Raw genomic sequence first — 10771 nt, forward strand, 5'->3', positions numbered from 1 at the left:
AGGGAGCCGCTCGGTAAGTTTTATGCCTTCCCAGTGAGGGAAGTTTTATGTGGACAATCAGCGTGAGAAGTTTTATTAGGGCAATCTGTGCTCTTACTGTGTTAACTCCTGTAATTCACAGCTGGCCTCAAGGTTCATCCAAAGGATTCTCCATCGTGTTCTTCCATTCCTGCAATCAGATGCATGGTCTCTTAGGAACCCTTGGCTCTAGAGCCCTCCTGTGGCTACTAAAGACACCGTTCTAATTGGTAGGTGTCCCTTTCTCCAATTTTGAAACAGACTTTTATTTAGTAGTGTATTTTGTCATGCATTCTGTCTTCTTCTGACATTAGATTATTTGACAACTTGGCATTAATGCTTGTAAGAAGTACACATGTTATTTAGTGTAATATGCTGTGGCATCCGTTCATCAAAAACAGTTTTATACAGCTTATCGCTAATAACTGTGCATGCATTGTATGACTGAAAAACAATATGAGAGCCTAAAAATATTTTATTTAAAATGCACATACTTTTTAACCTAAATCCTGGTTGATTTAGATTTCTTTTCTTGAAACAGCTTCCTAAATCCTCTGCCTTTACTGAAAAGCTCAGCAATGATCTATGAATGAGTGTATCCAGTAGGGGACAGTGCTGCACCATTCATCTCCAGTATGGGCAGAATCAAGAGTGTTAGGACAATAGAGAATGTAACTACAGTAAGTTTGTATTAGCACACTTACTATTTCTGCAATATGTATTATAAATGCATTTGACCTTGATTTAATAAAATAACTTTTCTAGCTTGGAGGGGTTATATAATCAGTAAACTATCCTTAGCCAACTTTTGTATTCAGAACGACTTCACTCTTCAGTACATTTCCTTTTATGTTCAGTGGAGGAAAGTTAATCATACACTGTAAACCCCAATGCTGTCATTAGTAAAGAAATCAAGTTATCATAACTTAACCTCACTTAAAATGCCAAGTTTTGGTGTCAAAAATTAAACATTGAACTCACTTGGGAGCAAAAATCTTTCAAATTAAGAACAACATGAGATGAGTAACCAACCACTTTTTGTTCCATTCAAAATTGAGAAAGTCTCCAGCTGAAAGCTTTAAAGTTATGATTTAGGAATGTTATGGCTATCTTGGTCACACAGTCTATACGTAAGACTGAAATATTGACTATATATATGAATATATTGAAATAACTTGAATTGAAATATCTAGTCCTGTCTCAGAGACCCCTGATAAATGGTTAAAAGTATCAAATACAAGCAAAAACTTGATTTGAATCCTTTTTTATTGCATTTATAAAACAATGATTGAGTTTGTTCCTTTCTGACATAATTCACATATTATCTTAATATATTTATCAGCAAATTCACAGCTGCCATCACTTTATCTGTATTTATTGCATGTTATTGCATCTGCTCCTGCAGATATTAATACTGAAATATTTTTTCAGTAAAGCAGCTTTGAAGCAATGTACATTTTGTAAAGCTCTGTATAAATAAAACCATCTTGGATTGATTTTATAAAGATCCCGTGCACATTCACTGTCAGACAGCATCACATGCATTCTATTTTCAAGTTACTTTTTAGATTTGTTCTGCTCCATGTCTTTCTCCACATTACTGGTGACATGTGGCTCTCATCTAATTAAAAGATCAAGGACAATTCAGGATTCATGATCTTTTCCTGGAGGTCTGTTATCGATACGATATCGATACGAATGAGACGGCATCGCTGTGAATAATCGTTCAAGCACCTTTATTTTTAAGAATGTATATGTGTATTATGTGAAATTGAAGTTATGGATCTTTTTTATTTCTTCTCTTTCTGCTTTTCTAATTATCTCCGGACATGGACAGGTTTGCATTTTGTATTTTAATTCATTTGGCATAATACAAAACGGCACGTCCCTTCAAATAGCTCATCTAATTTTCAGTTTCAGGAGGAGCACGTTACTTACAACAATAAAAGCCTTCAAGTTCACTCTTGTGAGGACCAAAGTGAGTGTCGCAGGTTTCACGCATGACACTGCAGTGAGATTCTCCAGACACGTTCTCACATAACCAACCCTGAGTTTATATCTGAGAGAATCAAGAGCATGAACGATCTCAGACATCAAGAACCGCAGCCAATGTCAACCTTCCCATCGCTGTTGACAAACTCAAACTCTGTGTTCTAAATGTACGTATTTAGTGTTCAGTACAGTCTGTTTTCTGTTATCAATGACTATCTTTTTCCCATAAAGTAAAAAAGAAGAGATTTTGCAATGTTTGCTTGTCCAAGCTGCTGTTTTCCAGACTGTATGTAACAGCAGAGGACCAGTGCAATTCAGCATTGTCAATGTCATGATGCATTTTCAGTGAATAGCTTGGATGAAAGAACAATGTTAAGTAAATGAATTATTTCTGAATTCTATAATAGGAAGAGAATGAGCCCTTTTAGGAAAGAACACTGGGCTATTTGTCTTTGCATGTGTTCATGTCATCAGGAACCCAACTGATGGCTTAGTATACAATGACTTGCAAAAAGCATGAAGTGTTATGCAATAGTAATTGAAGAAAACAGGCTGTTAAACTCAGAGTAGAGGTTGGGACTTACAGGACATTCACTTTTATACTGAAAATGACACTAAACGCCACCATCAGTGCACCACCCTCTATACGCGCCAATCGCAGACGTGCCGCAGTTCCTTCACTTCATGTATCTACTATGTGTTGACTGACCTGTACAGGGCCTTGGCCTGCATATTTGTTCAAATAAACAGTGTCTGCACACAATAATATGTCTGCAGCTTTTATCCGAGTTCTTCATCTGGAATTGAAGAGCGCTGAACAAGGCCTGTATTCTTGCGACTCAGTGAGTTTCATAACAGGTTTGTTGCAGCGTGTTAAAAGTAAATTCCTGCAAGTTTCTGTTATTGACAAAGTCTTAAAGTGATGGAAAGTGTTTTATGGTGGACACTAAAGAATTCCTTATCGATAAAACTCACCATGGCTTATCTCCCATTTCCTTATTCTTGTCTCTTTTCAACTTATTCTTTCCTAATGAGGGTGATAAGAGATGTTACATAAAACAGGGAAAGTTGGCACAATGTCCACATTCTGATATATTTTAACAGCCGAGATGACTCGGTGATGATTTTTCATAAGAATGATAACGCACAATGAGCTGGAAATCCTGAGTGCCGTTACTGTAAAAACCTGAAGAAAAAAGACAGAACTTGAAGTCTTCTTGTTGAAACCCACCCTTCCTATTGCATCACTTTTATAATGACCAACATTTCCTCATGTTTCTTACAGTTGAAAAAGAAAAATGTTCACATTAATTTGCCATTTTTGTACTAAGTTAATAAGATGCCAAATAGAAGCAGTTCGAGATTGACTTTTGGACATGTCTGTATATTTACTAAGGCTTAGTGTTTGGAAGTTTAATGAAAGGCTGTGAGAGAAAAACCGAGTTAAAGTTTACATTTGCTTTGGGCCGAGTCCAAATATGTTTGGCAGTGAATTTCTGCAGTCAAACTGACCCATGCATTTATTATGTAACATTATAGACAATGTTATCCAACAAAGTTTCTCAATCCTACTAGAAGATTCTTTCTGGACCAGCCTTTTTCACATAGATCACACAAAAACCCCTCAGTGCTTCAATAAGAGTTGTGGCCCATTTGGTACTGGACTGTTTTATTTCCTAACCGCCATAAAAGCCAGTCTTCATTCAATTTCACATTTCATTGCAGGGTGAAACACTTCTGCAGATTCTCAGTCACACACTCCTGTGTCTATCTGTAGATACTGAAGCTTGTAAAATCTAGATCTGCCAGATTTTGCCCATGACTTGTCTCAACTGAGCTTAATCAATGTAAAAAGAACAAATAAAAGGACTGATGCATGCATTAGTCTAGTCAGGTTCAAAGACGTCAAGCTAAACCCATTTCACACGTTCCACACATACTCTCAGTTATTATGAATAATAGGATCCCTATTCATGATGACGACAGGCCTGCTCACTTCCTGTGCTGACCGGGACATGTGACTTTCATGCACACCCTCAGACTGAAGTGAGTATGCTTTGCAATTATCAGACGTGGATAATATTATTACTACTGTTATGTGTGCAGTTTGTTGCATAAAGATTCATGAGTTCGTTCCAGACTCGTGCTGATCAGATGCAGATCCCTCAGTCTACAGCAGTCAGCATTTGAAGTGGATCCAAAAAGTTCATCAAAGTTGTCCTAATACAAAAATGCATTTTGGGATACCCTGATTCATTTCAAATGTGGTCTAGTGTTAAAGAAACCCCCATCGGGAAGATTTATTGTCAAATTATACTTTGGTCATTTAGATGGAGGCTTTCAAGTAATGTTTAATTGCTTCGAATCACAAAGGTGAGGCATTAACCTTGTTCCGCAGGACTGGTTGCATAATAAACCTGGCACCTGGACAGCTTTGGGAACATTTTTATTGATTCCTATACAGCTGTAACCTCTGAGGAAAAGGCTGAATTGTTGTGTGCCATCATGAGCCGAGCCGTTACTCCATTGGTCAGGATACAGGCGTGTCAGCTTGAGCAAAGAAGAACCACGTCATCAGTACAAGTCGAGCACTTCACAGCCTTTTCTTTTCTTCAGCCATGTTTTTCTGAGCTGAAACAGTCACAACAGTGACTGAGGCAACAACAGGCCCCTCTATCAGGCCTTATATTATAGGTGAGGTTGTAAATATTATACTTATCTGTTTGTCATTTAGTCACTTGTGGGTACCTTGAACTACTGGATGATCACAACAGGAAATGACATATAAAGCAGAAGCAGTTTCAGAGAATTATGATGTCATGAATTGTGATGATGCCGGGCTTTAGGTGCCATTGAGTAATTTAACTGGAACTGTGCTGTTACGATAAATATTGCATTAAACAGTCACAGAGGTGATTGTATATTCTCCATTGATAACCCTAAGATGCTTTTGACTGACGTGTGGGAAGTGTGTTTATACGAGGTGCTAATATGAATAGGATTCTTCTACCTAACGTGATATGTTTGAGACAGGTCATAGGTCAACGGGGGTCATGAACTCTTTCTGAGTCTCTGAGACACCCTCCTAGATCCTGTTCTCACTCTAAAATAAAGCATGCGTGACCATTTAAAAAAAATGGGTTTGTATATTTTTTTTATATTTATATATATTTATTATATTTCATTTAGTCATTCTTCTACATGTGTGGACATATAATGGAACGAAATGTCATGTCTCGCAGGACCACAGTGCTACATAATTAATATAAGCATACACCAATAGAAATAAACACAACAATCATATATGACTGCTCTTTTGTTGAACTTGATTGCTTCTGTTGTCCACATTTGTAAGTCGCTTAGGATAAAAGCGTCTACAAAATGACTAAATGTACACTCAAATGCTGCAATACCTTCTGATGAATTCAGGATGCATTTAGTAGAGCGTCCAATCCTGCTCCGGGACGGCCAGTGTCCGGTTTGCCTGAGTTTACCTCCAACCAGCTTCAACACACTTGCATGGAAGTTTCGAGAGAATCTGAAGACCTTGTTTAGTTGGTTTAGGTGTGTTTATTTAGGACTAGAGTTAAACTTTGCAAGACAACGCAGGATTGGACAGACCTGATTTAGAATGAGAGGAATGCTAGAGGACTGAATACTTTGACTTATGAAACTTTCTTAGGCATTTCTGCAATGTTGACCCAGGCAGAGCAAACAGGATGAAATATGTTCTCTTGTATATGTTCAAAACTCAGCAAAACAGGTTTAACATACTGATGTTTTTAAAAAACCCTAAAATGTTAGTATTAAATAATATACACGTTCTTCATGTTTAGTGATACAAAGCCGAAAAGAAAAAGCAGTTGATGATATCTGTTTAAAAGTGAATGATTTCTTTATCTGAATCATTGTGAATTAGTTTGAACAAGACAAATACACATGGCCTCACATGACAATGTTTATATTTGGGTGACTCTTAGTAGCCTAACATGTGTCTGTGTTGTTCAACCATACATAAATCTAATCTAGTAAAACCAATGTCCATGTTATCAGGTGTTCAGTCTGACAGCTGTTGCTCAAGTTTAAGTCAGATTTTACTGATAACAGACCAGAAGCCCATGACGGCCCACCCAGAGGCATTTGCGTCAGAGGAGTGTTCCGCTTGTCGCGCGCGTCAGACGCGGGGTGGAGCGGCGGAAGCGGCGTCTCTATAAGAAACCGACGGCTTCAGCGAAGCTTCAGGAATTTTTAAAGCTCTTGTATTCATTCTCGCGTCTCGTTATTGATTCATTCTCATCCCTTTTATTTGTTTCATTGGTAAATCTTCGCGTACGTTTGTGTCTAACTTTACCACACATCGCCACAGAGTAACATCGACATTTCCGTTACGTATTCGTGAAGGATCTGATCAGCGATTTTAATCATGTTTCCTGAGAGCAGCTCTGGGTAAACGATTTTTGTTTTTCGAATCTAATTTTGTGTCTTTATTTTGTCTTTTCAAAGTTAACTTGTTGAGTTCTAGTTTCTTTCGATGGTGATTTAAGAATGGCATAGTAACGTTACAGGGAGTTCAGTTTGATAGTTAAAGTCGACCCATAATAATTAATCCGTTCATTCCTACATTAACAGTGTAGGCTATTTTTTAGTTTAACCGAATTTTAGCAGTGACGAGCACGTGGTGATGCGCGGGCGTGCGTGACTTGAACAGCTGCCAGGGAAGCGAATGACCGTTACTTAAGCGAATGTTTCCTGATTTAAACGCGGGGGTAAGATTATAGAACTATTTGCAGGTACATATAAATTGGAGGGAAAATTTGACTTTGAATGGATTGTAGGCTATTGACATTCTGATAAAATATATTTTTAAAAAAAATCTTGACACCTTACTATCTAAATATTTAATTAGCCACTAGTATAAGTCAACCATTCACCTAATACGTATAAATACCATACTATCTTTGGAGAAGTGCTTTTTGGACATTGGCTAGTTCTTTTGAGAACAGATGTTGTTTTGTCAATTGATTGTAATGAAATTCAATTGTAAATCTAATTTGATTTTTATGTTACTTTTTTTGTGCAGAGGCCAGAGTACTTATCATAAAGATGCTCTGTCACAGGAGGTTTATTTTAGTAGTCACCCGCTGACATTACAGCTGTGATGTGTCAGAAAGTGGCTCATGTTTCAGATTTGCCAGGATATTTTTATTTGGTATCTAGAGGCTTTGTAGGTAGTCAAACGTTACAGTATTCAACAGTTCAACTTAGCTATGTTGTTATATAATATGTAGTTATGCACTACATATCCAAATGCTATTGTATATATCTCAGTTGTGTAAGTGTATTGTATAAAAGTGTAATGCAACTGTGTGTGACATTCAAGTGTGTCAGGATGGGAAACATGCATGCATGTGCTGTGAATTCGGTGTGCTGGAAACACATTTGGTTGCAGTCATGTGAGGGGCCTCGTGAACTCATTTGTTCCATTCTCTCTTCGCAGGTACAGTTATGAGGATTGCCAGGCCACAGCTGACTGGCTTCTGTCCCAGACTGCAGTGCGTCCTCTGGTGGGCATCGTGTGCGGTTCGGGTTTGGGTGGACTGGCTGATGCCTTGAAAGACCAGGTGGTCTTCAACTACAGGGACATTCCCAACTTCCCCCAAAGTACAGGTGGGGTCGACTGTATAATATAGAATATTGTGTACCTTATCTTGTAAAAACCATTACTGAATCTGTGCATTTCTTTCTCTTCTGCAGTGCACGGTCACGCAGGACGGCTGGTGTTTGGCACTTTGAAGGGCAGACCTTGTGTCTGCATGCAGGGCCGGTTTCATCTCTATGAGGGATATCCCATCCAAAAGGTACGAGCACCCTGTAATACACACATTCTGGCTCGTCAAGAGTCCAAAACATGTAAACAATACGGCTCTTCGTCAGTCTAACAATTAAGTCCTGGGTGCTAATCCAAGCCTGAAATTGCAAGTCGCACAAACCTGAAGATCCTTCTTAACCAGGAACTAACTATATTTGGTCCACACATGACCTTATTGAAAAACAAAAATTAGTTTTAACCAGTTGTGTTGTGTGCCTGATTGAACCGTAAACCCTTTGGCCCTGAGGTATGCAAGACCATAACACTTTGTATTTAGACAGGCTATTTTTGCTCCACAGTTTAAAACTTAATGATAATATCTCCAAGGTCTGATATCTGATACTTGATCAACAATTAAAAAAACAACACATATGTGACCCTGGATCATAAAACCAGTAATTCAAAATTGAATAAATAATCTTTCCATTGATGTATGGTTTGTTAGGATGGGATCATATTTGGCCGAGATACAACTATTTGAAAATCTGGAATCTGAGGTTGCAAAAAAAAACCTGAGCTACTTATGACTGGTTTTGTGCTCCAGAGTCACAAATGGAACATAACTGGTGCAAACTGAAACTGATGTGAGGTTCAAAGCATCTCAAACTAAGATTGCTGTTCTGTTTTAGATTACATTGCCTATGCGGATCTTCAAACTGCTGGGTGTGGAGACCGTGATTCTCACCAACGCCGCTGGCGGTCTAAACCAGGACTTTAAAGTAGGCGACATCATGATCATCAAAGATCATCTCAACATGCCTGGATTTGCTGGAAACAACCCACTGGCTGGACCCAATGACGAAAGGCATGTTTATTTAGAATCACCACCGTTATGTAATTGATCCACAGAGATTCCACACTTGCTCCTGTAGAAACCGTTCACTATATAAGCCTTGCGTTACCTTTTTAGGTTTGGCGTTCGTTTCCCCTGCATGTCTGACGCATATGATTGAGAACTCCAGCAGCTGGCGCTGGACGTGGGTTCAGAGCTCGGTTACAGTGACTTCCTGCGAGAGGGCGTGTACTGTGTTCTAGGCGGACCGTCGTTCGAGACGATCGCAGAGTGCCGCATGCTGCACAAACTGGGAGCTGATGCTGTCGGTAAGAGTCTCGACTGCTGTAAAGCCTCTTTTAACCAACCAGAACATGCTATGCTATTGTAGCATGGTATTCATGATATAAAATAATGTGATGGAGTATTGTGAAGTTCTCTGACAGACTGAAAAGAGCATTCGAACTGACAACAGTTAGTATTCCTGTAGGTCATGGGTTCGATTGCCAGGGAATGCCTAAACTAATGAAATGTTATACAAGCCTCTATATATAAAGCATCTGCCAAATGCAGAAATGTAAATGTGACTGTTTAAAATTTAACTATGCAAATTAACAGTGATGCTGTAACAAAATAGCTGGAAAGCATTGAGATTGAGAATGCAAACTTTTGAAAACTTGTTTCAAAGTACAAAGTGACAATAGCAGAATCGAACCTTAAAACTTTTTTTTTTTTTAACTGCATCATGTGCATGTGCTATTGGAAAGGCATGCATAATAGAGCACTGTTAGTTGTTTTTGCAGATCGAAATGAATGGCAACTTTTTTGACAACATTGTCGTCTGTATACGACACTTCTCGAAAACAAGCGGGAAAAACTTGTGTTTCAGTACAATAGTGGTGGTGTAAACATACCTTAAGTTGAACCAAATGTCACTTTTTAAGTGAATGAGCAGTGGTTTAGTGATCAGTGAGTTGTTGTTCTGTATGCTATTGTTTATATGCTTTATTTTCTATGTGAACTAGTTTATTAAGCATACTTCGTCTGTTTTAGGCATGAGTACGGTTCATGAGGTGATCGTGGCACGGCACTGTGGGATGCGCGTCTTTGCTCTGTCTTTGATAACTAATAAGGCAGTGATGGACTATGACAGCGAGGAAAAGGCCAATCACGAGGAGGTCCTGCAGACGGGCAAACAGAGGGCGGAGCAGCTGGAGAGGCTGGTGTCCACCCTAATCACCCGGATAGAGCACAACAACAATTTTGCTTAAGACTGTTCTCGGATCAGTCACAGACCAAAGAACGCTGATTCATCTGTGAACATGGTTATGGTTGCAAAAACTGTGTCAAACAGGTCAATTCAACTTAACTCAGATAACTTATTTATACTTTCTGAATCTTTTTAAACCCTTAAATTTTGTCTGTGATATTTTGCCCTTATGTATATAAACCCGGTCAACAGGAAAGTGCTTATTTAGATTTTCTTTTTCTTTAAAAAGGAAAAATATACAAATAATTTTTACATTCCTCTGAATGCTAAAACTGTTTATTATTTCTAAGTTAACGTTTACCATGTGTTACTTTGTCTTAATTTAAAAGTTGAATCTTCTGTAAAACTTAGATTGCTTTGTAGTATTTGTCAGTAGATGTACAGTAAATGTCTATCCTATGTGTTTTTTAACAGTTATTATTAAAATTGGCTATTTATGGTGGGAAAGTGAGTTTTGTGTACATTTTTAATATTACACAAAAAAATTATGGAATTTCTATGGAGTCATGGTGATGGGGAAATATAAAGATGGGAGGAAAAAATATTTAAATGCTTTTTCTAGTTCCCAAAACCTATGATGGAAATAATCACTTCCTTTTTTGCTTTTGTTTGAGTCAAAGTTTCTCAGGGGAATGCAAGATTTTGTGAGTGAATGCAAAGCATTGAAAAAGGGTTTTTGTTGTTGTTTTTTTACTCTCCCATCAAGTATTTTTCTCCAATGTAGTCCACTTTGGCTCTGTATATATAAAAAAAAAAATCTAAAAGAAAATTTTTATTTTTAATTTTATTTTTACATGACATTAGTTCCATGGCAATTAAGTTTTTACATTTTAAATTGCATTTCTACTCC

At 38.0% G+C, this 10771-nt stretch overlaps 1 pseudogene; it reads left to right on the plus strand.

Moving 5' to 3' along the window:
- The first annotated feature begins 6239 nt into the window (after positions 1-6239).
- On the plus strand, positions 6240-10149 carry LOC113105460 (purine nucleoside phosphorylase-like; annotated as a pseudogene).
- The last annotated feature ends 622 nt before the right edge of the window (positions 10150-10771 follow it).

This window comes from Carassius auratus, chromosome 7, assembly GCF_003368295.1.
Source record: "Carassius auratus strain Wakin chromosome 7, ASM336829v1, whole genome shotgun sequence".
Classification (NCBI taxonomy): Eukaryota; Metazoa; Chordata; class Actinopteri; order Cypriniformes; family Cyprinidae; genus Carassius; species Carassius auratus.